This window comes from Loxodonta africana, unplaced genomic scaffold (genome assembly GCF_030014295.1).
Source record: "Loxodonta africana isolate mLoxAfr1 unplaced genomic scaffold, mLoxAfr1.hap2 scaffold_394, whole genome shotgun sequence".
NCBI lineage: Eukaryota > Metazoa > Chordata > Mammalia > Proboscidea > Elephantidae > Loxodonta > Loxodonta africana.
This window is the reverse complement of record NW_026975107.1, coordinates 143,678-169,909: the sequence shown is the minus strand read 5'-3', so window position 1 is coordinate 169,909 and position 26,232 is coordinate 143,678. Positions and strand designations below refer to the sequence as shown.

At 42.1% G+C, this 26,232-nt stretch overlaps 1 long non-coding RNA gene across 1 annotated transcript in view; it reads left to right on the top strand.

Moving 5' to 3' along the window:
• The first annotated feature begins 1,891 nt into the window (after positions 1-1,891).
• Positions 1,892-26,232, top strand: part of LOC135229562 (uncharacterized) — a 97,125-nt gene continuing 72,784 nt past the window's right edge. The window contains exon 1 of the long non-coding RNA XR_010320253.1: positions 1,892-1,992. This is a non-coding gene — a long non-coding RNA (uncharacterized LOC135229562). The remainder of the gene's footprint in view (positions 1,993-26,232) is intronic.

Here is a 26,232-nt window from a genome sequence, read left to right as displayed (position 1 = left end):
TTAATGAGTCTTCCTCCAATCCTGGTGCCCCTCCTTCTTCATATAGTCCAGCTTCTTGGACTATATGGATTATACATTTTTTTAAAGACACTGAGTTTTTGGTGATTTACTATGGCAGCCCTAGAAAATGAATACAGAGCCCTTCACCAAGGACAAGTCAAGTTAGCACCAAAAATGCTCCTGTAAGGGTAGCCACGTAACATGAGACATGGCAGTTTTTAAAAAGTATGAAGTAAAACTTTCAGCTTTGACAAAGAAAGGGCTCCTCTAAGTCCAAGTTCTAAGTCCATTGCTGTTGGGTCAATTCTATCTCATAGCGACCCTAAACGACAGAGTAGAATTGACCCATAGGGTTTCCAAGGAGTGGCTGGTAGATTCGAACTGCTTGAATAAGTATTGTGAAAAAATACAACCCTGACACACAACTTTTCTGAGCTTAGTATTAAAACAAAACAAAAAAAAAAGTCGCTATTGAGTGGATTCTCACTCATAGGGACCCTATAGGACAGAGTAGAGCTTCCCCACAGGGTTTCCAAGGAGCGACTGGTAGATTCAAACTGCAGACCTTTTGGTAGCAGCCAAATGCATAACCACTGCACCACCAGTGGCTTTCAAATCAGCTATAGGCTGATGATCTTCAAATTCTTAGAACCCAGAAAACTACTCTACCTCAGAGTGGTATTCACAGCTGGGAACTGTTCTCCACACTTGGATGACCTCAGACATCCAAATCTAACATGTACAGAAAAAAATCTTTTGGTCATTTTCTCAAGCTTGTTCCTCCATGGTTTTCCACGTGGTAGAGAATGGCTCTGGTGACCATGCGCTCATGGTAGCCTGAATTCTAGAAGTCACCTTTGATTCTCCATTCCCCTCATCCCATTCGTCTGACTGACCAGCAATTCTTGGCAGCTCAATCTCCAAGGTACACCTCAAGCCTGCCCACTGTTCCCACCTGCACTTCCACCATCACTCCTCACCCTGACCACTGCAGAAGCATCCTGACTGGTCCTCTGTATTTGCTGTCTTCAAGTTCTCCTGGGCTACAGTTAATTCCTGGGACACATTCTTTCTGAAGACCATTGAACAATAGAAGGAGAAGGGCATTTAGTTGTATGCTACCTCCTCCGCTTGAGCTGCATGCCCCTCAGAAATCACTTTTCAGTGTGCAGTCTATAATGTCTCTATCCCAATTTCCTGTCTTTGGCCACACTGCTTTCATAGCGTGCATGCATATGTGCTTCAGGGGTCATGTAGGCAGATGCTTGGAGGAATTTTTCTTAGTACAATCATGGTTGTGTGCCATCAAGAGATTCTGACTCATATCAACCCTGTATGACAGCTTAGAACTGCCTCACAAGGTTTCCTAGGTTGCAGTCTTTATGGCGCAGCCCTGCTGGCACCGTGGTTAAGAGCTCGGCTGCTAACCAAAGGGTGGACAGTTCGAATCCGCCAGTTGGTTATTTGCAGAAAGACATGGCAGTCTGCTTCTGTAAAGACTTACAGTCTTAGAAACCCTATGGGGCAGTTCTACTCTGCCCTATAGGGTCACTATGAGTCGGAATTGATTCAATAGCAACTGGTTCGGATTTTGTTTGGTTAGAATCTTTATGGGAGCCCATCTCCAGATCTTTTCAACCCCTGAGCTGGTGGGTTCCAACCGCCCACCTTTCAGTTAGCCAAGCACTTAACCGTTGCACCTCCAATACTTAACTCTGCACGCGAGAGGGCCCTCTCCTGACCTCTCCCGTCTCCTCACCCCGCACACCTTGGCGTTGTCCTTGCTTCTAGACCCCACCCTCCCCTCTGGAGGCCCAACCCCCCCACGCCCGCCCCACACCCGGGCCGCTGGGCGGGGGCGGCAGCCATGTTCCTCGCCGTCCAGCCAGTTACTCACGGAAGCGCTGGGACGGGTGGTGAGGGGCCCGGGCAGGTGGCGCGCCTTACAGCGGACGGTGTTCGTGCTGCTTTCCGTGCCGTGGTTTCTGAAAGGTAGGAAACTCCGGCAGGTGGGTGGAGGGACCCGCTCCCAGACTGAACAAGCCCGGCCCCTCGAAGGTGTGGAGGGAAGGCACCAGGAGGGCGGTTCCCAGTCCCAGCAGTCCGTGGGCTCCAGAGGTTGGGGAGTCCGGACGTTGGGTTAGCAGCTCGCATCGCCCCCTCCGGCGTACCCCGTCCCGAGTGATCCCCAGGGGCGGACGCGGCACGGGGGCAGGCGGACGCAGCCACTCTAAGGGCTGCGAGAGGGAGCCTCTGGCCCGGGAGACGCAGCTGGTCTGCGAAATTTCATCCCCATGGATTTGCGGCGGGGGGGGGGTCCAGCCGCGGGATCCAGCTGCGGAGTGCCCTCGGGCCTAGGGGCTTGAAGGGCTTGGGGAGAAAGGCCGTGTCCAGGGCTGCGCCAAGGTCCCTCCTCTGCCAGGGGCGGGTTTGCGGGCCAAGCTGGGGGATGGGCTCCTGCCCACCCCCGCCCCCACCTGCTCCCTGTGCCAGAGGGGAAACCAAGGCCCAGAGTTCGCCCGGGGGCGGTGAGACTCCAGACTGAGGACGGGGCACTCGCCCCCGTTCGTCGTCCCACCCCCACCAGACTCCGTAGGGTGCCAGGGGCGGGGAGAGAGCGATCCCCCGCCCAAGGCCCCGCTGCCCCTTACTGTTTTGGGCGCTGTGCCTGGGAGGCTGAGGCATCCCGCGCCCGCGCCCGCGCCCGGCTGGTCTACTCTCGGGGCTGGGGCGTCGGCGCGGCCCCGGCCCCACCTGGAAAGGAAGGGGTCCTGGGAATCTGTGGAGCAGCGCGGGGACCCTACTCCTTGTGGAAGCAGCAGTGATTCAGTGTCTGTTAACAGTGTGGATGCCGGGTCCCGCTCCACCTCTGGGTGGCGGGGGTGGGGGTAGCAGGAAGGGGTCCTGAGCGCCCATGTTGTTTGTTAACTTAAACATTTGTGCGGCGCTGTGTAGCGGTAGCTGTGGACACGGTCTCTGGTGCTGAGGGGATTTGAGGGTTCCTCAAACTGGTGGGATTTGGAGGCTCTACCCTGGTGGCAGTGGGTTCAGTGGGTTACCCTGGTGGCGTAGTGGTTAAGTGCTAAGGCTGCTAGCCAAACGGTTGGCAGTTTGAATCCACCAGGCGCTCCTTGGAAACTCTGTGGGACAGTTCTACTCTGTCCTATAGGGTCGCTATGAGTCAGAATTGACTCGATGGCAACAGGTGTGGTTTTTTTTTTTAGGTTGGAGATTAGGTGTCTCTCGGGCTGACATTTGAAGGTCTGGAGCTGACGGTTTATGAGGGCTTGTAAGGGTTTTAAGCGTTCCGGCCATGGGCACCAACCCGATCTTCCAGTCCCTGCGGACGGACCGCCCCCCCCCCGCCCCGGGGGGATTGGCTGCTCTGGGACCCTGAGCCCAGAGGGCGGTGAGAAGCTGACAAACGTGAGTGATGCCCTGCAGGCTCCAGTCGGCGGGGCAGCCCTGCTCACACGGTCTCAATAGGGGCAGTCGGCTTCGTGCCTGGGGGGTGGTTTCCGAATGTTTCCTCGTGCCCCCCCCCCGCGGGGCGACAACTCTCTCCTGGGCGGGGACCTAGTAGAGGCCTGCAGGGCATCAGGGTGTGGAGGGGCAGAGCTTGGGCGGGGAGGGCGCGGCCCTGCAGGTTCCTGTACATGACCACGGCAGGGGGGTGCAGGTCGTGAAGGCTGGGCCTGGTCGAGGACCCACTAGGTCTCGCAGAAGGAGTGGGTTAGGATAATCATAGCATTAATGGGAGTATTGAGAGAGCGCCCTGGGGCGTTGGGTCCCTCGGGAAGAATAGCTTCTGCTGTCGCCACTGGAGCGGTACCCAGTTCGTCCCGTCTTAGGTCCAGGAGGTTCCCATGCTCGGAGGGTCTGGTGGGCAGAACAGAACCGGCGGTGCGCACGCCCTCTCGCGGCCTTGCGCCCAATCGCTGAGGTTCAGTGTCAGGTGATTCTAAGCCATGGTTTTGGAACTGAATAGTGAAGCAGAGCAAATAAATGATGCAGTGCCTTGATGGGACCGGTGGAGACATCAAGAAGCAAAGCACAGCTGAAACTTCAAAATTCCACTGAGTGTTAGTAGGATTTGGAGGGAGAAAATAGACGGAGAGTCGAGAGGCCCAGAGATGCAGAAGGGTTAGAGGATTAGGGTTAGGGGTTAGGGTTTGGTGTTAGGGGTTCAGGTTGGGGGGTTAGAGGTTTGGGAGTTAGGTTTAGGGGTATAGGTTTTAGGTGGCTGGGGGTTGGGGTTAGGGCTGGGGTTACTAGGCTAGGGCACAAGTGGTTTAGGGTTATGGTTAGGGTTAGAGTGAGGCTGAGGTTGATTCCCAGTCTTGTGTACCTTCTCTTCCTTCACCAGAGTTACCACATATGTGTCGTTTGGTTGGAAACCCTGATGGCATAGTGGTTAAGACCCACCAGTGCTAACCAAAGGTCTGCAGTTCGAATCCACCAGGCGCTCCTTGGGAACTCTATGGGGCAGTTCTAATCTGTCCTATAGGGTCTCTATGAGCTGGAATCGACTCGACGGCGGTGGTTTGTTTTTTTTGGTTATTGTTTAGTTAGCTTTTCTCTACCCACTCTGTCTGCCTGGTGAACATCAAGGATTGTTTCTGTGTGTAAATGTTTTCATGAGTTTTTATGATCGTGGTCTCTTAGTGTATATGTCATTTTGTGATTGACTTAGTCAGCATGATGCGCTCCAGATTCATCCATGGTGTGAGGTGTTTCGGAGATTCATCATTGGTCTTCATTGTCGTGTAGTGTTCCACTGTGTGTATGTACTGTAGTTTGTTTATCCATTCCTCCGTGGATGAGCACTTAGGTTGTTTCCATCTTTTTGCTACTGTGAATAATGTCACAGTGAACACGGGTGTGCATATGTCTATTCCTGTGACTGCTCATGGAAACCCTGGTGGCTAGTGGTTAAGTGCTACGGCTGCTAACAAAAAGGGTTAGGGTTTGAGGTTCGGGATGTTAGGGTTAGGGTTGTTAGAGTTCTGGTTGTTAGGGTTTGGGGTTAGGGGTTGGGGTTAGGGTTTTGGGGTTAGGGATGTTAGGGTTAGGGTTGTTAGGGTTTGGGTTAGGGTTTTTCAGTTGGGGTTAGGTGTTAGGGTTAGGTTTAGGGTTTGAGGTTAGAGTTTGGATTTACAGGTTAGGTGTTAGGGGTTGCAGTTTGGGGTTTACAGTTTTGGGGGTTTAGGGTTTTGGGGTTTAGTCAGTAGGGTTTGGGTTAGGTTTTAGGGGTCAGGATTTAGGTTTAGGGTTGGGGTTGGTGTTGAGTTTGTTTGGGATATGTGGTTTGGGGTAGGAGGGTGGGTGTTAGAGGTTTGGGGGTTAGAGATTGAGGGAGTTAGAGGGTGAGGGGTTAGAGGGTGAGGGGGTTAGAGGTGAGAAGATTATAGAGTGAGGGAGTGAGAAGGTGAGGGCGTGAGGGGGTGAAGGTTAGGGTTTAGGGTTAGAGGGTTTAGGCTTAGGGTTCAGAGGCTTAGGGTTAGGGGGTTAGGGTTTCAGAGTTCAGAGGTTGGGGTTGGTGTTGTGGTTAGGGTTAGAGAGTTAGGGTTAGAGGGTTAGGGTTAGAAGATTAGGGGTATCGTTTAGAGGTTTAGGGTTAGGGATTAGGGCTAGGGTTTAGGGGTTCAGGTTTAGGGGTGTGGGCTGGGTCTGGGGTAAGGTTTTAGGGTTTAGGGTTAGAGGGTTATGTTTAGGGCTTAAGGCTTAGAGTTTAGGGTTTCAGGACTTAGGGTTTAGGGCTTAGGGCTTAGAGCCTAGGGTTTAGGACTTAAGGTTTAGGGTTTAAGGCTTAGAGTGAGGGTTAGGGCTGGGGGCTGGGGTTAGGGTTTAGGGTTTAGTGTTAGGGTATTAGGGTTAGAGGGTTAGATGGTTTAACATTTAAGTTTAGGGTTTAGGGGTTGGGGTTAAGGGTGTTAGTGTTTAGGGTTTTGGCATTTAGGGTGTTAGGGTTGAATGTGTTAGGGCTAAGGGTGTTAGGGTTTTGTGTGTTAGGGTTTTAAGTGTTAGGGTTTACAGTTTAGGGTTAAGTGATAGGGTTAGGCTTAGACTCATTCTTAGGTTTAGGGCTAGGGATTTCAGGTTTAGGGTTTGGCGTTGGGTTTGGGGGTTGGGGTTAGGTTTAGGGCTAGGATTAGAGGGCTAGGGTTAGAGGGTTAGAGTTAGAGGGTTAGGGTTTCAGGTTAGCGTTAGAGGGTTAGGGTTCGAGTGTTAGGGTTAGGGTTAGGGTCGTTAAGGTTAGGGTGGTTAGGGGTTAGGTGTTAGGGTTTAGGGTATAGGGGTTAGAGTTTGGGTTAGGGTTAGAGTTTAGGGCCTTGGGGGTTAGGACCTAAGGGCTTAGGGTCTTAGGGGCTTTGGGACTTAGGGCTTAGGGGCTAGAGTTAGAGGGCTAAGGCCGGAGGGCCAGGGTTATGGTTTGATTCCTGGTTGGCAATTTTTTTCCTTCAATATTTTGTATAAGTCATCCCATTGCCTTCTTGCCTCCATGATTTCTGCTGAGTAGTCCAGGTTTATTATTATCTACTCTCCGTTTTTGGTGACTTCCTTTATCCCTAGCCTCTCTTAAAATTCTCTTTATGTTTGATTTTGGCAAGTTTGATTATTATATGTCTCGGTCACTTTCTTTTGAGATCACCTTATGTGGAATTTGATGAGCATCTTTCATGATATCAGGGAAGTTTTGTGCCAACAAATCTTCAACAGTTCCCTGTGTATTTTCTGTTAGCCCTCCCTGTTCTGGTACTGCAATCACTCATAGTTATTTCTCTTGATAAAGTCCCACATGATTCTTTGGATTTCTTCATTTAAAATTCTTTTATCTGGTTTCTTTTCAAATATATTGGTCCCAAGAGTTTTATCTTCTATCTCAGTAATTCTGCCTTCCAGTTCTTCAGTTGTGCTCTTCTTACTTTCTATCGAGTTTTCTAACTCTGTAATTTTATTGTTAATCTTCTGAATTTCTGATTGCAGTCTCTCTATGGTTTCTTGCAGATTATTAAATTTTTAATTATGTGCTTGAGTAACCTTTTTAATTTCTTCAGCTGCTTTATCTTTGTGTTCCTTGGCTTGTTCTGTATTTTGCCTCATTTCCTTCCTGATATCTTTGAGAGTTCTGTATATTAATCTTTTGTATTCTGTATCTGGTAATTCCAGGATTGCACCTTCATCGAGAAGATTCCTTGAGTCTTAGTTCTGAGAGCTTGTTGAAGCAATCATGGGTCAGCTTCTTTTTTTTTTTATTTTAATAATTTTTATTGTGTTTTAAGTGAAAGTTTACAAATCAAGCCAGTCTCTCACATAAAAACTTATACACAACTTGTTACATATTCCCAATTACTTTCCCCCCAATGGGACAGCCCACTACCTCCTTCCACTCTTTCTTTCCGTGACCATTTTGCCAGTTTCTAAGCCCCTCTACCCACCCATCTCCCTTCCAGGCAGGAGATGCCAACATAGTCTCAAGTGTCCACCCAAACCAAGTAGCTCACGCCTCACCAGCATCCCTCTCCAACCCATTGTCTAGTCCAACCCATGTCTGATGAACTGGCTTTGGGGATGGTTCCCGTAGTGGGTAAACGGAAGGTGCGGGGGCCATGATCACTGGGGTCCTTCCAGTCTCAGTCAGACCATTAAGTCTGGTCTTTTTATGAGAATTTGGGGTCTGCATCCCACTGTTCTGCTCCCTCGAGGGATCTCTGTTATGTTCCCCATCAGGGCAGTGATTGGTTGTGGCCCGGCACTGTCTAGTTCTTCTCATCTCAGGATGATGTAGTCTCTAGTTCATGTAGTCCTTTCTGTCTCTTGGGCTCGTTATTATCTTATGTTCTTGGTGTTCTCCATTCTCCCTTGATCCAGGTGGTTTGAGAATCATTGATGCATCTGAGATGGCTGCTTGCTAGCATTTAAGATCCCAGATGCCACTCTTCAAAGTGGGATGCAGAATGTTTTCTTAATAGATTTTATTATGCCAGTTGACTTAGATGTCCCCTAAAACCATGGTCCCCAAACCCCTGCCCCTGCTTTGCTGACCTTCGAAGCATTCAGTTTATTCAGGAAACTTCTTTGCTTTGGTTTAGTCCAGTTGTGCTGACCTCCACTGTGTTGAGTGTTGTTCTTCCATTCACCGAACGTAGTTCTTGTCTATCTCTTTAGTAAATACCCCTCTCCTACCCTCCCTCCCTCCCCCCCTCATAACAACAAAGGAATATGTTCTTCTTAGTTTAAACTATTTCTCAAGATCTTATAATAGTGGTCTTATACAATATTTGACCTTTTGCTACTAATTTCACTCAGCATAATGCCTTCCAGGTTTCTCCATGTTATGAAGTGTTTCACAGATTCGTCACTCTTCTTTGTTGATGTGCAGTATTCCATTGTGTGAATATACCATAATTTATTTATCCATTCATCCATTGATGGGCACCTTGGTTGGTTCCATCTTTTTGCTATTGTAAACAGTGCTGCAATAAACGTGGAAGTGCATATATCTATTTGTGTAAAGGCTCTTATTTCTCTAGGATATATTCCGAGGAGTGGGATTGCTGGGTTGTATGGTAGTTCTATTTCTAGCTTTTTAAGGAAGCACCAAATTGATTTCCAACGTGGTTGTATACCATTTTACATTCCCACCAGCAGAGTATAAGTGTTCCAGTCTCTCCACAGCCTCTCCAACATTTATTTTTTTGTGTGTTTTGGATTAATGCCAGCCTTGTTGGAGTGAGATGGAATCTCATTGTAGTTTTGATTTGCATTTCTCTAATGGCTAATGATCGAGAGCATTTTCTCATGTATCTGTTAGCTGCCTGAATGTCTTCTTTAGTGAAGTGTCTGTTCATATCCTTTGCCCATTTTTTAATTGGGGTGTTTGTCTTTTTGTGGTTGAGTTTTAGCAGAGTCATGTAGGTTTTAGAGATCAGGCACTGGGTGGAGATGTCTTAGCTGAAAACTTTTTCCCAGTCTGTAGGTGGTCTTTTTACTCTTTTGGTGAAGTCTTTAGATGAGCATAGGTGTTTGATTTTTAGGAGCTCCCAGTTATCTGGTTTGTCTTCGTCATTTTTAGTAATGTTTTGTATTCTGTTTATGCCCTGTATTAGGTCTCCTAATGTTGTCCCTATTTTTTCTTCCATGATCTTTATCTTTTTAGATTTTATGTTTAGGTCTTTGATCCATGTGGAGTTAGTTTTTGTGCATGGTGTGTGGTATGGGTCCTGTTTCATTTTTTGCAGATGGATATACAGTTACGCCAGCACCTTTTGTTAAAAAGACTGTCTTCTCCCCAGTTAACTGACACTGGGCCTTTGGCAAATATCAGCTGCTCATATGTGGATGGATTTATATCTGGATTCTCAGTTCTGTTCCATTGGTCTATGTGTCTGTTGTTGTACCAGTACCAGGCTGTTTTGACTACTGTGGCAGTATAATTGGTTCTAATATCAGGCAGAGTGAGTCCTCCTACTTTGTTCTTTTTTAGTAATGCTTTACTTATCTGCGACTTCTTTCCCTTCCATATGAAGTTGGTGATTTGTTTCTCCATCGTTTTAAAAAAATGTCATTGGAATTTGGATCGGAAGTGCATTGTATCTATAGATGGCTTTTAGTAGAATGGACAATTTTATAATGTTGTCTTCCTATCCATGAGCAAGGTATGTTTTTCCAATTACGTAGGTCCCTTTTGGTTTTTTGCAGTAATGCCTTGTAGTTTTCTTGGTATAGCTCTTTTACATTTTTGGTAAGGTTTATTCCTAAGTATTTTATCTTCTTGGGGGCTGCTGTGAATGATATTCATTTGGTGATTTCTTCTTCAATGTTCTTTTTGTTGATATAGAGGATCCAACTGATTTGTATGTTTATATTGTAATCTGAAACTTTGCTGAACCCTTCTATTAGTTTTAATAGTTTTCTTGAGGATTCCTCAGGCTTTTCTGTGTATAAGATAATGTCGTTGGAAAATAGAGATAATTGAATTTCTTCCTTACCAATCTGGATGCCCTTTATTTCTTTGTCTAGCCCAGTTGCTCTGGCTAGGACCTCTAGCACAATGTTGAATAAGAGCGGTGATAAAGGGGATCCTGGTCTGTTTCCCGTTCTCAAGGGAAATGCTTTCAGGCTCTCTCCATTTAGGATGATGCTGGGTATTGGCTTTGTATCAATACCCTTTATTATGTTGAGGAATTTTCCTTCTATTCCTATTTTGCTGAGAGTTTTTATCATGAGTGGGTGTTGGACTTTGTCAAATGCCTTTTCTGCATCAATTGATAAAATTATATGGTTCTTGTCTTTTTTTTTATGTGGTGGATTACATTAATTGTTTTTCTAATATTAAACCAATCTTGCATACCTGGTATAAATCCTACTTGGTTATGGTGGATTATTTTTTTGATATGTTGTTGAATTCTATTGGCTAGAATTTTCTTGAGGATTTTTACATCTATGTTCATGAGGGATATAGGTCTGTAATTTTCTTTTTTTGTGTGTGCTGTCTTTAGCTGGTTTTGGTATCAGGGTTATGCTGGCTTCATAGAAGGAGTTAGGTAGTACTCCGTCCTTTTCTATGCTTTGAAATACCTTCAGTAGTAGTGGTAAGTCTTCCCTGAAAGTTTGGTAGAACTTTGCAGTGAAGCCGTCAGGGCCAGGGCTTTTTTTTGTTGGGAGTGTTTTGATTACCTTTTCAATCTCTTTTTTTGTTATGGGTCTATTTAGTTGTTCTACTTCAGTTTGTGTTAGTTTAGGTAGGTAGTGTGTTTCTAGGAATTCATCCATTTTTTCTAGGTTTTCAAATTTGTTAGAGTACAATTTTTTGTAGTAATCTGATATGATTGTTTTAATTTCAGTTGGATCTGTTGTGATATGGCCCATCCCATTTCTTATTTGGATTATTGGTTTCTTTTCCTGTATATCTTTAATCAGTCTTGCCAATGGTTTATCAATTTTGTTAATTTTTTCAAAGAAGCAGTTTTTGTCCTTGTTAACTCTTTCAATTGTTTTTCTATTCTCTAATTCATTTAATTTTGCTGTAGTTTTTATTTTTTGCTTTCTTCTGGTGCCTGACAGTTTCTTTTGTTGCTCTCTTTCTGTTTGTTCACGTTGTAGGGACAGTTCTTTCATTTTGTCTCTTCTTTAATATGTGTGCCTTTATTGATATAAATTGACCTCTGAGCACTGCTTTCACCATGTCCCAAAGGTTTTCATAGGAAGTGTTTTCAGTCTTGTTGAATTCTGTGAATTTCTTTATTCCCTCCTTAAGCTCTTCCATAACCCAGTCTTTTTTTGAGCAGGGTATTGTGCAGTTTCCAAGCATTTGATTTCTTTTCCCTGGTTTTTCTGTTATTGATTTTTACTTTTATGGTCTTTTGTTCAGAGAAGATGTTTTGTAATATTTCAATGTTTTGGGTTCTGCAAAGACTTGTTTTATGACCTAATATGTGATCTATTCTAGAGAATGTTTCATGTGCACTAGAAAAGAAATTATAGTTTGCAGCTGTTGGGTGGAGTGTTCTGTATAAGTCTATGAAGTGAAGTTGTTTAATTGTAGCACTTAGATCTTCCGTGTCTCTATTGAGCTTCTTACTGCATTTCCTATCCTTCACCGAGAGTGTTGTGTCGAAGTCTCCTATATAATTGTGGAGGTGTCTGTCTCCCTTTTTAATTCTGTTAACATTTGTTTTATGAATGTTGCAGCCCTATCATTGGGTGCATAAATATTTAATACGGTTATATCTTCCTGGTAAATTGTCCCTTTAATCATATGTAGTGTTCTTCTTTATCCTTTGTGGTGGATTTAACTTTAAATCCTATTTTGTTGGAAATTAATATTGCCTCTCCTGCTCTTTCCTGATTGTTGTTTGCTTGATATATTTTTATCCATCCTTTCAGTTTTAGTTTATTTGTGTCTCTAAGTCTAAGGCATGTCTCTTTTAGGCAGCATACAGGCTGATCGTGTTTTTTTATCCAGTCTGCAACTTCCTGTCTCTTTATTGGTGAATTTAGTCCATTTACATTAAGTGTAATTATAGATAAGTATGAGTTTAGTGCTGTCATTTTGATGCCTGTTTTTGACAATTTTATTTTTCCATTTACTTTTTTGTGCTGAGTTTTTCTTTGGAGAATGTGTGTTCCTCCTTTTTATAGTAGTTGAATTTATTTTGTTGAGTCGTTATGTTTATCTTGGTTTTTATTTTGAAGTATGGAATTGTTAGACCTCATTGTGGTTACCTTAATATTTACCCCGGTTTGACTAAGTAAAAACCTAAGTTGTTTCGCCCTGTATCGCCTTGTTTTCCTCTCCATATGTAAGATCTGTGTCTCCTTATTTAGTCTCTCTTTTTTCACTATTGTAATCTTTTACATAATGACATCAATGATTCCCTGTTTTGAGCAATTTTTTTTAATTAATCTTATTTTGTTTTTGTGATTTCCCTATCTGAGTTGATATCAGGATGTTTTGTTCTGTGACCTTGTGTTGTGTTGGTATCTGATATTGATTTTCTGACCAAAGAATTTCCTTTAGTAATTCTTGCAGTTTTGGTTTGGTTTTTGCAAATTCTCTAAGCTTGTGTTTATCTGTAAATATCTTAATTTCACCTTCATGTTTTAGAGTTTTGCTGGATATATGATTCTTGGCTGACAGTTTTTCCTCTTTGAGTGCTCTGTATATGTTATCCCATTGCCTTCTTGCCTGCATGGTTTCTGCCGAGTAGTGCAAACTTAATGATTCTCCTTTGTAGGTAACTTTTCGTTTATGCTTGGGTGCTTTTAAAATTTTCTCTTTATCTTTGGTTTTGGCAGGTTTGATGATATGTCTTGGTGATTTTCTTTTGGGATGTATCTTGTATGAGGTTCGATGAGCATCTTGGGTAGATATCTTTTCATCTTTCACAATGCCAGGGAATTTTTCTGCCATCAGATCTTCTATTATTCTCTCTGTATTTTCTGTTATCCCTCCCCGTTCTGGAACTCCAATCACATGCAAATTATTCTTGATAGAGTCTCCCTTGATTCTTAGGGTTTCTTCATAGTTTTAAATTCTTTTTGATTTTTCTTCAACTATATTTATGTCAATTGCCTTATCCTCCAGCTCCCCCACTCTGCATTCCAGTTCCTCGAGTCTGCTCCTCTGACTTCCTCTTGAGTTGTCTGATTCTCTGACTTTATTGTTAATCTTTTGGATTTCTGAATGCTGTCTCTGTATGAATTCTTACAGCTTATTAATGTTTTCACTATGTTGTTGAATAATCTTTTGGATTTCTTCAACTGCTTTATCTGTGTATTCCTTGGCTTTTTCCATAGATTTCCTTATTTCATTTGTGAGGTCATTCCTGATGTCTTGAAGCATTCTGTATCCAATTTTTTTATATTCTACATTTGGCAATTCTAGGAATGTATCTACATCTGGCAATGATTTTGATTCTTTGATTTGAGTGTTTGTAGAAAAAATCATGGCCTGCTTCTTCATGTGATTTGAATACTATCTCTCTATCTGAGCCATCTATAAGATACTGTAATATTTTCTTTTATATTTCCTCACTGAGTCTTCTTGTTTTGTTTTGTTACAATACATTCAAATGGGCTACTAGATTGTGGTATCGTGATTGCTGTAGCTTTTGAATCACTTACGTCCTGTTACCAGCTTGCCTGAGCTGTTACCAGGTATATAAGTGTATGAGTCTATTCACTATTCTTGAATAGAATCAGCTCAGGTGTCCTGACAGTTGGTCACCTAGTGTGTGGTGTAGCCTCTCACCTATTATCTTAGAGGAGTAGTGGTGATGGTTGTATGCACCAGTTTCTATTAGTGGCAGGGGGTCACATTTCGAGGAGGTCAGGATGCTGACAGCCTTCCTTCAAGTGTCAGTGAGGTAGGTGTGGCTCTATTCTGTAGAGCGCTCTGGTGGGTAGGCTCTGCAGCTGTATCTTAGGCACCTAATGCTTGGGTAGACGTCACTATTCTCAGACCCCTCTAGGCTAGGTGGTGTGGGTGGAGTCTCAGCCCTCAGTTCACTGCTGTGGATCAGCAACGGCTCTGTTTAATAGCTAGAGAGGTATCTGACCTCCAAAACTTGCCTTTCCACTGCCGAGCTAAAACAATTATGGTGAGATCTCTATCAGAATTGCCTTTGCATTATAATAGCCACCTAGTTACCTGTAGGGTGAAAGCCAAAGACTATGGGTCTCTTAATGCCTGGATGGAGCTGATTCTGTATTGTTATTCCAGTTTAGGGAAGTCAGGGAAGGATTTTTTCTTTGATTGTTAAATGCTGCTTTTCTCAGGCCAGGAGAATGGATTAGAAAAGAAGAAAAAAAATCGAGCAGTGCACTTCTCTCTGGCACAGAGAATTCCAATGTTAATGAAGCTGGCTGGGGCAATGAGGGGTGGAATCAGATATATAGAAGAGAGTAGCCTGGCAAGATATACAAAGTTACTTATGTTGTTTGGTGAGGACTGTTTTTTCTGAGATTTCAGAGCATTGTGTCGCTCGTGTGTGCTGGCTGGATCCCTGCTGAGACTGTCCCAGAGGGCTAGGTCTGCATCCATGCTCACACCGTCTCAGGAAGCCACAATCGGCTCCCCCACACTTAGTCCAAAGCCCAGCACCAAGGTTTCCTTTCTGGGACGCTGCACTCCAGGCTCCAAAACCAGTCGCTGCTTGCCCATGGTTTTTCGTTTCCCTGTCAGCCGCATCTGTGTGGAGTCTGCGTGTGCTACCTGGGTCCCCTCCGAGGTTGGTCCTGAGGGTTAGGCCTACATCCGTGCTTCCCTGTCTCAGTAAGCCACAATCAGCCCCACCACCCTGGCACCAGGGAACCACGAGGGCTCAAGGCTGCGGCGTGGGACAGTGGCTCCAGAAGCGGTCCCTGCTGCAGTGTGGCTTTTTGCTCCCCTGTCACTCAGGTCAACTCTTTAGTTCTGTGTTTGATGGTCAGGGTTTGTAGATTGTCCTTTATGTAATTGATTCACTTGTTTTTTTGAGTCTTTGTTTCAAGAGGGATAAGCCGAATCTTCTACCTAGTCAGCCATCTTGGTCCTGCCCCCGTGTCTGCCTCTTTATGTGATTTGATGTTGACTGTTGTCTCTGAGCAATCTATAAGTTATTGTATTAGTTTACTTTATGCTTGCTTTTTGTATCCTAGCTTCTTGCTTTGTTTAGTTTTGGTATACCCAAATAAGCTGCTTGAGTGCGTTAGGTTGATTATTTTCACCTTTGAAGCTCTAATGTACTATCACCAGATGGCTAGCACTGTTACCAGGTATATGAGCCTAGGAGTTCATTTATTTTCTTGTATGGATTCAACTCAGGTGCCCAGGTAGTTGGTCATAAAGTGTAAGGTACAGGCTCTGCCCTACAGTCTTAGAGGGGCAGGGGTTATTGGTGTAGGCAGAAGTATCTGGCTGCAGTAGGGGGTCAGAGTCTGATCAAGGCAGGGGTCTGACAGCTGTCCTCTGAGTGTCTGTGAGGAAAGCGCATCTCTGTTCTGTAGAGCACACGGGTGGGTTCTGCAGAAGGGCGATGGGTACCCAATGCTTTTGGTTGTAAGTTCAGGGCAGTACTACTTATCTTTGGAGCCCTGTCAGAGGTGGCCAGGTATTGTGAGTGGAGCCTCCAGTCCTTAGGCCCCTGATGTGGGTAGGTGAAGACCCTGTTTAATAGGCAAAGCAGTGTCAAACATCAAACACCCATCTTTCCACCGTTCAGCTGAAACAGTTGCAGTCTGGCAACAAGGGCCTATTCTTCTGAAATCGGCCCACAGAGGTCCGTGCTGGGGTGAAAGGTATTCAAAGCCCATGGACCGTTTGTGCCTGAACAAGAGCTACTTCTGTCCTGAGCTCCCCAGCTTAATTGAGCTAGCAGATTATCGTTCCCCCAGTTGTGAACTTATACCTTCTTCAAGGATGGAAAAATGGCTCAGAGTGGTACCAGGGCCTATCTCAGGCCCAGGGAAGTTGACAGCCACTGAAGCCGGCTTGGGGGCTAGGGGTGTGGTAAAATAAACACAAGTAATTAGCTTTTGCTGAGAGTGCCGTTCTTCTCTTGTTCTGCAGGTGTGAGTAGTCTGTGCAACTTGCTGTCTTTCCCTGAGCTAAACGCCTCTGGAATGCTACTGCCAGGCCCACTGCAGTCGCTCCAGGGAATGGTGCCTGAGGGTTCCTGGCTGTTCAGGTCCAGTAACTCCTCTCCACTTCTGAATAGTCTCTCCCTCCCTCTGCCACAGAGTCCGTTTTCTAACTTTGCCTTTGATGTTCAGGACTCCTAGCTTGTCATAGATATAATCGCTTCACTTGTTTTTTCGGGTCTTTTTTGTAAGAGGGTTCACTGGCAGCATCTCACTACTCTGCCATCTTGGCCTTGCCTCTCTAATATAATCAACAATTTTTTTAAAAAAGAAAGAAAAGAGTGAAACCTGTAGAAACAACAAATAACAGAATGAGATCCACAGAAAAACTAGATATTGGAGCTATCAGACAAAGACACTGAAATAACTCTATTATGTTCAAAGAAATAAAGGCAAGACCTAGAAATTTGGTAAAAAACTAGAAACTAAGAAAAAGATCAACTTAGAAAGTCAACCAAAAACTATAGCTGAAGTTAAAATCTTAATGTATGTATATAACAGCAGATTAAAAATGCTGAAGAGAGATTTAGTGAACTGGAAGATATGTTGGAAGAAAATAGAGGCATAGACAAAAGAAAAAATATATATAAGATAAAAAGGAATAAGATACAGAGAATATAATGAGAATATCCAGCATAAGATACTTTAAGAAGGAAGAAAAAGAATGAGGCAGAAAAACTGAGATTATGGCTGAGAATTTTCTTCAAATGATTAAAGATATCAAGTCACAGATCCTAGAAGACTTACAAAACCCAAAAAAAAAAAAAAAAAAAAAGCCACTGCTGTCGAGTCGATTCTGACTCAAAGCGACCCTACAGGACAGAGTAGAACTGCTTCATAGAGTTTGCAAGGAGCGCCTGGTGGATTCGAACTGCTAACCTTTTTGCTTAGCAGCCATAACACTTAACCGCTACGCCACCAGGGTTTCCTTATAAGACCCATGTAGGGTAAATACAAAGAAATTCTTATCTAGGTACATCGTAGTAGGACTGCTGAAGGTAAAGACAAAAAAACCCACAAAAAACAAATAATTTAACACTACTTAAAGAATGGAAGAGATTATCTTTAAAGGACAAACAAAAAAAACTGATGACTTCTCTACAGAAATAGTGAAAACCCTAAGACAATAAGATGATATATTTAAATTATAGAGAGAAAATATATGGCAACCCAGAACTCTATGCTGAGGAAAAACATCATGAATGAGCAAAGACCTTTTGTTTTCAGACAAACAAAACCTAGATAAGTTAACATCAGCATGCCCACATTATTAAAATTCCAAAGGTATTCTTCAAGCAGGAAGAAAATTAAGGTGAAAGGCTTAAGATGCAAGAAGGAATGAAAGTTAATGAAATGGGTAAAAATAGAGGATTACTGACTGCATGACATAATAAGAATAGACTTTATTGGGTTTAAAATATGTAAGAAATTAAAATGTATGATAACTACAGCCTTTTGACTTTTATGGCTTTATGGTCAGGAAACATGTTGTGTAATATTTTGATGTTTTGGATTCTGTTAATGCTTGCTTTGTGGCCTAATACGTGGTCTATTCTCAAGAATGCTCCATGAGCGTTAGAAAAGAAAGTTTACTTGACTACCGTTGGGTGAAGTGTTGTGTTTAAGTCTGTGAGATCAAGTTGGCTGATTGTGGTATTTAGATCTTCCGTGTCTTTATTGAGCTTCTTTATGGATATCCTGTCTGTCATCAGAAGTGGTATGTTGAAGTCTTCTGCTATTATTGTGGAGCTATTTCTCTTTTCAATGCTGTTTGAGTTTGTTTTATGTCTTTTGGAGCCCTGTCATTGGGTATATAAGTATTTATTATGATTTTGTCCTCCCGGTATATTGACCCTTTAATCATTATATAGTGTATTTCCTTTTCCTTTGTGGCGGATTTTACTTTAAAGCCTGTTTTATCAGAGATTAATATTGCCACTCTTATTTTTTATTGTTGTCTGCTTGATATATGTATATATATATATATAAATATATAAAATTTTTCCATTCTTTGAGATTTATTTAATGTCTTTGAGTCTATGGTGTGTCTCTTGCAGTCTGCATACAGACGGATCATGTTTTTTAATCCATTCTGCTACTCTCTGTCTCCTTATTGATGCAATTAAACCATTTACATTTATCATAATTATTCATAGTTATGAGTTTAGTGCTGTCATTTTCGTCTTTTTTGTGTATGTGTTGTTGACATGTTCCTTATTCCAGTTAATTTTCTCTGTTGAGTAGTTGTTCTTTGTGCATTTTCTTTCCATTCTCTTCATTTTTGTTGCCTTTGTATTTACTGCTAATTAATTTTTTTCTGTGCTGAATCGTTTTTCTTTTTAGTCTTTCATCTTTTTCCTTGTTGTTGCTTTTGTATTTGCCGAAAATTTATGTTTTCCTTTTTTTTTTTTTATTTTAATGTGTAGGATTGTTAGTTTCCTTTGGGTTACCTTAACATTTACCTCTGTTTTTCTAAATTTAAACCTATTTTTTATTTCTTTATATCGTCTTGACTTCCTCTCCATATGAAAGATCTATGACTACATTATTTAGTCCCTCTTTTTTCTCTTAATGTTGTCATCTTTTGCAGATCAATGTCTCTGTTTCAATATTTTCAGTGTTTTAGCTTTGATTTATTAGTGATGTCCCTATGTGGGTTGATATCTGGTAGTTCTGTCCCGTGTTCTAGCCTTGGGTTGTTAGCTGATGTTATTGATTTCCTAACTGGAGAACTCCCTTTATTATTTCTTGTCATATTGGTTAGGTTTTTAAAAATTCCCTAAACTTCTGCTTATCTGGAAATGCCCTAATTTCACCGTCATATTTGAGAGACAGTTTTGCTGGATGTATAATTCTTGGCAGGCAATTTTTTTTTTTTTTTTTTCCTTCAGGGCTTTGTATATGTCCTTCTTGCCTGCATGGTTTCTGCTGAGTAGTCCAAGCTTGGTCTTACTGACCCTTCTTTATAGGTGACTTTTTGTTTATGCCTAGCTACTCTTAAAATTCTCTCTTTATATTTGGTTTTGGCAAGCAAGATTATAATATGTCCTGGTGACTTTATCTTGGCATCTACCTTGGGTGGGGTTCAGTAAGCATCTTGGATAGATATCTTCTTATCTTTCACAAGATCAGCGAAGTTTTTAGACAAGAAGTCTTCAACAATTCTCACTGTGTTTTCTGTTATCCCTCCACCCCCTGCCCCGATTCTGGTGTTCCAATCACCCTTGATAGAATCCCGCATAATTCTTAGAGTTTCTTCAATTTTCAAAAATTACTTTATCTGATTTTTCCTCAGATAAGTTGGCATCAAGTGCTTTATCTTCAGTCTCACTAATTCTGACTTCCAGTGCCTCAATTCTGCTCCTCTCATTTTCTATTGAGTTGTCTAATTCTGAAATTTTATTGTTACTCTTTTGGATTTGCTTGCTATCTTTCTATGGATTCTCGCAGCCTGTTACATTTGTCATTATACTCTTGTCTAACCTTCTTAAGTTCCTCTATTGTTTTATCTGTGTGTTCCTTGGCTTGTTCTTCGTTTTGCCTGATCTCCTCCTGGATCTTTTGAAGAGCTCGGTCTCTTAATCCTTTAAATTCTTCCTCCGGTAATTCCTGGAATTTCTCTTCATTTGGAAGATTTCTTGTTTTGGGAACTTCCTGAATCCATCATGGTCTGCCTCTTTATGTTATTTGATATTTACACTTGTCTCTGAGCCATCAATAAGTTATTATATCCATTTATTTTATGTTTGCTTACTGAGTCGGAATCTACTTGATGGCACTGGGGTTTTTTTTTTTTTTTTTTTTTGGTGTACTGTGTCCTAGCTTCTTGTTTTATTTTGATATGCCCAAATAGGCTGTTTGGGTGAGCTAGTTTGATTATTGGCACCTTTGAAGCTCTTAAATCCTGTCACCAGGTGATCAGAGCTGTTACTAGGTATGTGAGCCTAGGAGCCCTTTTACTTTTCTTGTATGGATTCAGCTCAGGTGTCCAGGTCACCAAGTGTGTGGTGTAGGCTCTCACCTACAGTCCTACATAGACAGGGTTGATTGGAGTAGGTACAGGTGTCTGGCTACTGTGGGGGGAATGACTGCCCTTGAGTGTCTGGGAGGAAAGCATGTCCCTGTTCCCTAGAGCACATAGGTGGGTGGGTTTTGCAGCCAGACTGTGGGCACCCAATGCTGTTGGTTGTAAGTACTGGGATTCACCACTTATTCTTGGACTCCTGAATTGGGTGGCTAGGTGGCATGGGTGGAGCCACGAACCCTCAAGTCACTGATGTGGATAGGTGAGGATCCTTCTTCATTGGCAGAACGTTGTCAAATATCAGAAATCTGCCCCTCCACTTTATAGCTGATACAGTTAAAAATAGGCTTCAGGTATATACCCTGTTGTAGTGTGCTAATGAGGGCCTACGCTGTTGAAATGGGCCCACACAGGTCTATGCAAGGGTGAAAGGCATTCAGAGTCCTTGGACCCCTTATGTCTGTGCCTTCCCTGAGTTCCTGGCTTAGGGAAGCTGGCAGATTATTTTTTGTTCTTTGTTCCTGCTCCAGGGCATGTGATAGTTCCTACTTCTGGTCCAGGGGACCCAGAAATAGCCGAAGCCGGTCCAAGACTAAAAACAGAGAGGGACAAGCAGGTAAATGGGAATGATGTTCTTCCCAAAGGGGTGATTTTTGATTTGTGTGGCATTTTAAATGCATGTACTTATCTTTTACCAACTTAGCACTGCTTTTCACTGGCTCTGGAGGCTTGTGTAGACTTTCCACCACTCGGTCTCTTCTGATGTGAAAAACATGTCCCGAGCATCACTGCTTGCCTCACCGCACATGCCATCCAATCCAGCCTGCAGGGTGCTTGTTTCTGCCGGGTCAGGTCTGTCAACCTCTCACTGCTTCTGAACCATATCCCCCTCCCCCTGCTACTAAGTCCAATTCTGTAACTTCACCTTTGATGTTCAGGGCCATCACATTCCTGAATCTGACACTATCAGAGAAACTTATCTCTGAGAAAATGAAATAGGGATGAGGCAGTAGGCAGAACAAACCCGTCGGGTTGGAGTGGATTCTGATGCATAATGACCCTATAGGTCAGAGTAGAACTGCCTCATAGGGTTTTCAAGGAGCGGCTGTTGCATTTGAACTACGGGGCCAGGGTATATTTGGAGCGCTGGTGGTGCAGTGGTTAAGAACTCAGCTGCTAACCAAAAGCTTGGCAGTTCGAATACATTAGCTGCTCCATGGAAACATGGGGGCAATTCTACTCTTTCCTATAGCGTTGCTATGTGTTGAAATCAATTCACCAGCAATGGGTTTGGTTTTTTGGTTTACATGCCTACATGAGTAAAATTTGTCTTGAATCTCTAAACTTAATTCTAACGTAAGAATGATATTGTAGCACTTCTCCATAAAGGTTTGTCTTAAGTCATCAGGATAAAAACCAAACCCACTGCCGTCGAGTCGATTCTGACTCATCCTGCCCCTATAGGACAGCGTAGAAATGCCCAATAGAGTTTCCAAGGAGCGCCTCGTGGATTTGAACTGCCGTCCTCTTGGTTAGTAGTCGTAGCACTTACCCACTATGCCACCAGGCTTTTCTCATCAGGATAAGCCTGTGCTGATTTATTGGGTACCTTCAGGAATTCTTCATCAGTTATATTCACATTAAGAAGGAAAAAAATATCAGAAGGAACTTCATATATCTTCACCCTTCATTTCATGCAAGATTCAAGTGTGTTAGTGATGATGGTTATGTGAAATTGATCTCTGGCACTCAATACTTCTGGAGCATTTCTCTCATTTACTTGTTTCTTTTAATGCTTCTGCAACAATAAAGTGCTTGATAATCAGTATTTGGCAGTATTTGTTTTATTGTGTTTTCAAAATGTTCTCTTCTGTAAATATCTTGTTAATAGCTGGTAGAGATCCATGCATGTCTACAAATTTACTTCTGAATCTTGGAGAATTGACTCATCAAATGAAAATGATGCAATATATTATTATATATAACAATTATATGGTCTGCATTTACATTTTGTTGGTGACGTTTTAAGCTTCTGTTCTGGTGTCTCCTTTTTGTGACTGGTCTTCAGCAATATTCTTTATGGCACCTAGAATCTGAGTGTGTGATTCCAGGATTGCACTCGTTGCTATAGCATGTGCTTCCCAGTGGGTATTAGAAAGACATTTTAATGCTGATCATTGCCTATGAACAGCTCATCGGTGAATACAGATGGCAAAAAATTTGTAAAATATCTGAATAGAAGAAAAAAATCATTTTTTTGACAAAAATCCATTGTGATATATCCTATAAAATTAAGTGAATATGCAGCACCTTGGTATGAAAATGGCATATTCATTACATTCCAGAATTTTCTGTTGCATGCCTTTATCATGCAGTGACATTTCCCAGCATTGTGATAGGGTTGGTCTCTGCACTTCGAAAAGCCAATTTTGCAAACTTCGCCTAATTAGTGAAACACTTGGTTTGCAATGTCTTTGAGGGCTAATGCGATGTGTTCTCCTGACTTGCTTGGTACATGTTATGCCTTCTTTCCCTCAAGTTTCTTCAATTTGTAACGGAAATGTCTAGCTTGTGCCTTTTATGCCATTGTACCTTTGGAAACAGATAACTTGTGTCCTAGATTTCACAGATGAAGAGGGATTTTTGAATTTTGGACTTGGACTTGATTTAAGACTTTTTCTATGCTATGATGGGATGAGGAAACCCTGGTGGCCTAGTGGTTAAGTGCTACGTCTGGTAACCGAAAGGTCAGCAGTTCGAATCTGCCAGGCGCTCCTTGGAAACTCTATGGGGAAGTTCTACTCTGTCCTATAGGGTCGCTATGAGTCAGAATCGACTGGACGGCAGTGGGTTTGGTTTTGGTTTGTGATGGGATGAATATGTTTTCCATTTGCAAGAATGTGATGTTGGGGGGGCCAAAGGGTAGAATGTCATGGATTGAACTATGTCCCCCCAAAATATGTGTATCAACTTGGATCGGCCATGTGAGGTTGTCCTCCATTTTGTGATGGTAATTTTATGTTGAGAGGATTAGGGTGGGATTTTAACACCTCCCTGATCCGAGATACAGGGAGTTTCCCTAGGGTGTGGCCTGCACCACCTTTTATCTCTCAGGAGATGAAAGGATAGAGAGTTGGGGGCCTCATACTACCAAGAGCAGAGCGTGTCCTTTGGACCTGGGGTCCCTGCGCCTGAGAAGCTCCTTGACCATGGGAAGATGGAGGACAAGGACCTTCTTCCAGAATCAACAGAGAGAGAAAGCCTTCCCCTGGAGCTGATGTCCTGAATTTGGACTTGTAACCTACTAGACTGTGAGAAAATAAATTTCTCTTTGTTAACGCCATCCACTTATGGTATCTGTTATGGCAGCACTAGATGACTAAGGCAGCCATGATTTTAGCTTCTGTTTTGGAGTTTCCTTTTTGTATCTAGTCTTCAGCAATATTCTGTGTGGGGCCTAGAATTGTACTTGTTGCTATAGCATGTGCTTCCCAATGTGTATTAGACATTTTAATGCTCAATCATTGCCTGAATATGTTTTAAGAACAGCTCATCAGTGAGTAGAGGTGGCAAAAAATTTATAAAGTAACTGAATATTAGAAAAAACATCAATTGCTTTTGGACAAAAAAAAACTATTGTGATACATCCTACAAAATTAAGGGAATGTGCAGCACCTTGGTATGAAAATGGCATATTAATTTCATTCCAGAATTTTCTGTTGTATGCCTTTGTAATGCAGTGACGTAATGGCAGCATTGTCATAGGATTGGTCTCTGCACTTAGAAAAGTCAATTTTGCAAACTTCACATAATTAGTGAAACACTTGCTTTGCAACGTCTTTACCAGTATGATTTTTTAAGCTAGTAAATGTGATAAATCACCGCACAGGTTTTCTATCTGTTGGAGATACGGATCTTTAAACAATACTTAGCTGGCCTGTATGAGAAGGCTCAGAAGTGGAATCCACAGACAAAATAAAATATCGAGCTATACTTATTTCACTGACAGTAGTTGATTGAACTTCATCACTTATCAAGATTATAAATTTTTTACACATTATTTTAGAATTATGGAATGGATTGCCCTTTCCTGTGTTACCGTGTTTTGAGATGTGACTTGCTAAAAATAGATCAAATGAGCAGCAAGTTGAAGCCAACTTTAAAATTTTCCATTTCGTGGGGACCCAAAGACTTCATTTCTTTTTCACGAAGATAGTCCCCATTCAGTGATTGTTATGACAACAACGACACATTACAAAATGGCTTTTCAATACTGATGTTCATTAATTTGTGATTCCAGTTCATAAATTAAGCCAGAACAATGTGTTTGGTTTAAATAGGATAACATAATCTCTGTGAATTGAACTATTTTCATGTTTACCGATCCTATTCAATTTGCACCAATTGCTAAATTCATCTGTAGCAATTCAAGAATTAAATGAGGATGACGGGTTTGTTTGTTTGGTTAGTAGGTTTGCAAACAAAACAATACACAGAGCTGACTGATGGAGATTGCAGTAGCCACTCCCTCTTATAATTTTCATCATTAACTTTGCACTCTAGAAAAAATTCTGGCTACAAAACTTTGTTTACCATCCAGGAATTTTCAACACAAATTTACAAGTGGACAATTGTGATGTTGACAATCACTTGGGCCTCTTTTGATCCAGTAATTTACTTCATTGGAAGAAAATTATTCCACAAGGCAGGATCTGCATGTCTGTTATTTATGCGCTCTGCAGATGTGACAATTTAATATTCTTAGTTTCACTTTGTAGATCATTACTAATTTTTTTTTTTTTTACTACATCAAGAAATGGATGCAGAATTTGGAACAAATTCTGTTATATTTGTATTGCCATCGTTAATTTCAGCACTAGTGGTACTAGTAGGATGATTCCCACCCATTAAGCACGTACCTTTAATGCAAGAAGTCTCTGCTGATTTATTACATTCTAAAAAGGAATTTTGGAATTGTCTTTAGGGATTCACAAATCATTTTCTTTTTATCTTCTGCAGGCTTCCATTTTTGCACTCCACTTAGTTATTGGCAAAATGAAAATTTTGCCTGGATATAAAATTATGTTACTTTTTAAGTTTGATTCTACTATAACAATGAATTTGAATAATAGAAAATAAATTTATAAAACAGGTAGTTTATAAAATAGAATTTACTTTAGAATTTAGACATTAACAGAAAAAATTTATATTTGAAAATTAAATAACTCATTGCTGTGGATTAAATTTTAACTAACAGTGACCCTATTGGACAGAATAGAACTGCACAGCAGGGCTTCTAAGGAGAGGCTGGTTGAAACCTTTTAGTTTCAGCCAAGCTCTTAACCACTCTTCCACCAGGGCTACATTTGAAAATTAGTAAGTAAAAATGTTAATTTGGACCATGAGATTTTGTTCTTCAGGTCTTAGATAGTCCAAAGAAATAGTACATGATATCCTTCTCCATGGACTAATTCCTTCTGAAAACAGGTCCAAAGTATGTAGGATGTAGCCCAGCCATCTTTGCTTCTAGGCTAGGGTACGTTCTGGTTATACTTCTTTCAAGATAGATTTTTTTGTTCTTTTGGCAGTTCATGGTATATTCAGAATTCTTCACCAACACGACAATTAAAAGGCATCAATTCTTCTTCGGTCTTCCTTATTCATCAGCCAGCTTTCCCACACATACGAGGCCACTGAAAACACTGTGGCTTGGATCAGTTGCATCTTAGTTTTCAAGGTGATGTCTTTGCTTTTCAACACTTTAGAGGTCTTTTGCAGCCGATTTGCCTAATGCAATGCATCTTTTGATTTCTTAACTGCTGTTTCCATGGGTGTTGATTGTGGATCCAAATAAAATGAAATCCTTGACAATCTCAATCTTTTCTCCATTTATCATGATGTTGCTCATTGGCCCAGTTGTGAGGATTTTTGTTTTCTTTATGTTGAAGTGCAATCTATACTGAAGGCCGTGGTCTTTGATCTTCATCAGTAAGTGCTTCAAGTCCTCTTAGCTTTTAGCAAGCAGGGTTGTGTCATCTGCAAAATGCACGTTGTTAATAAGTCTTCCTCCAATCCTGATGTCT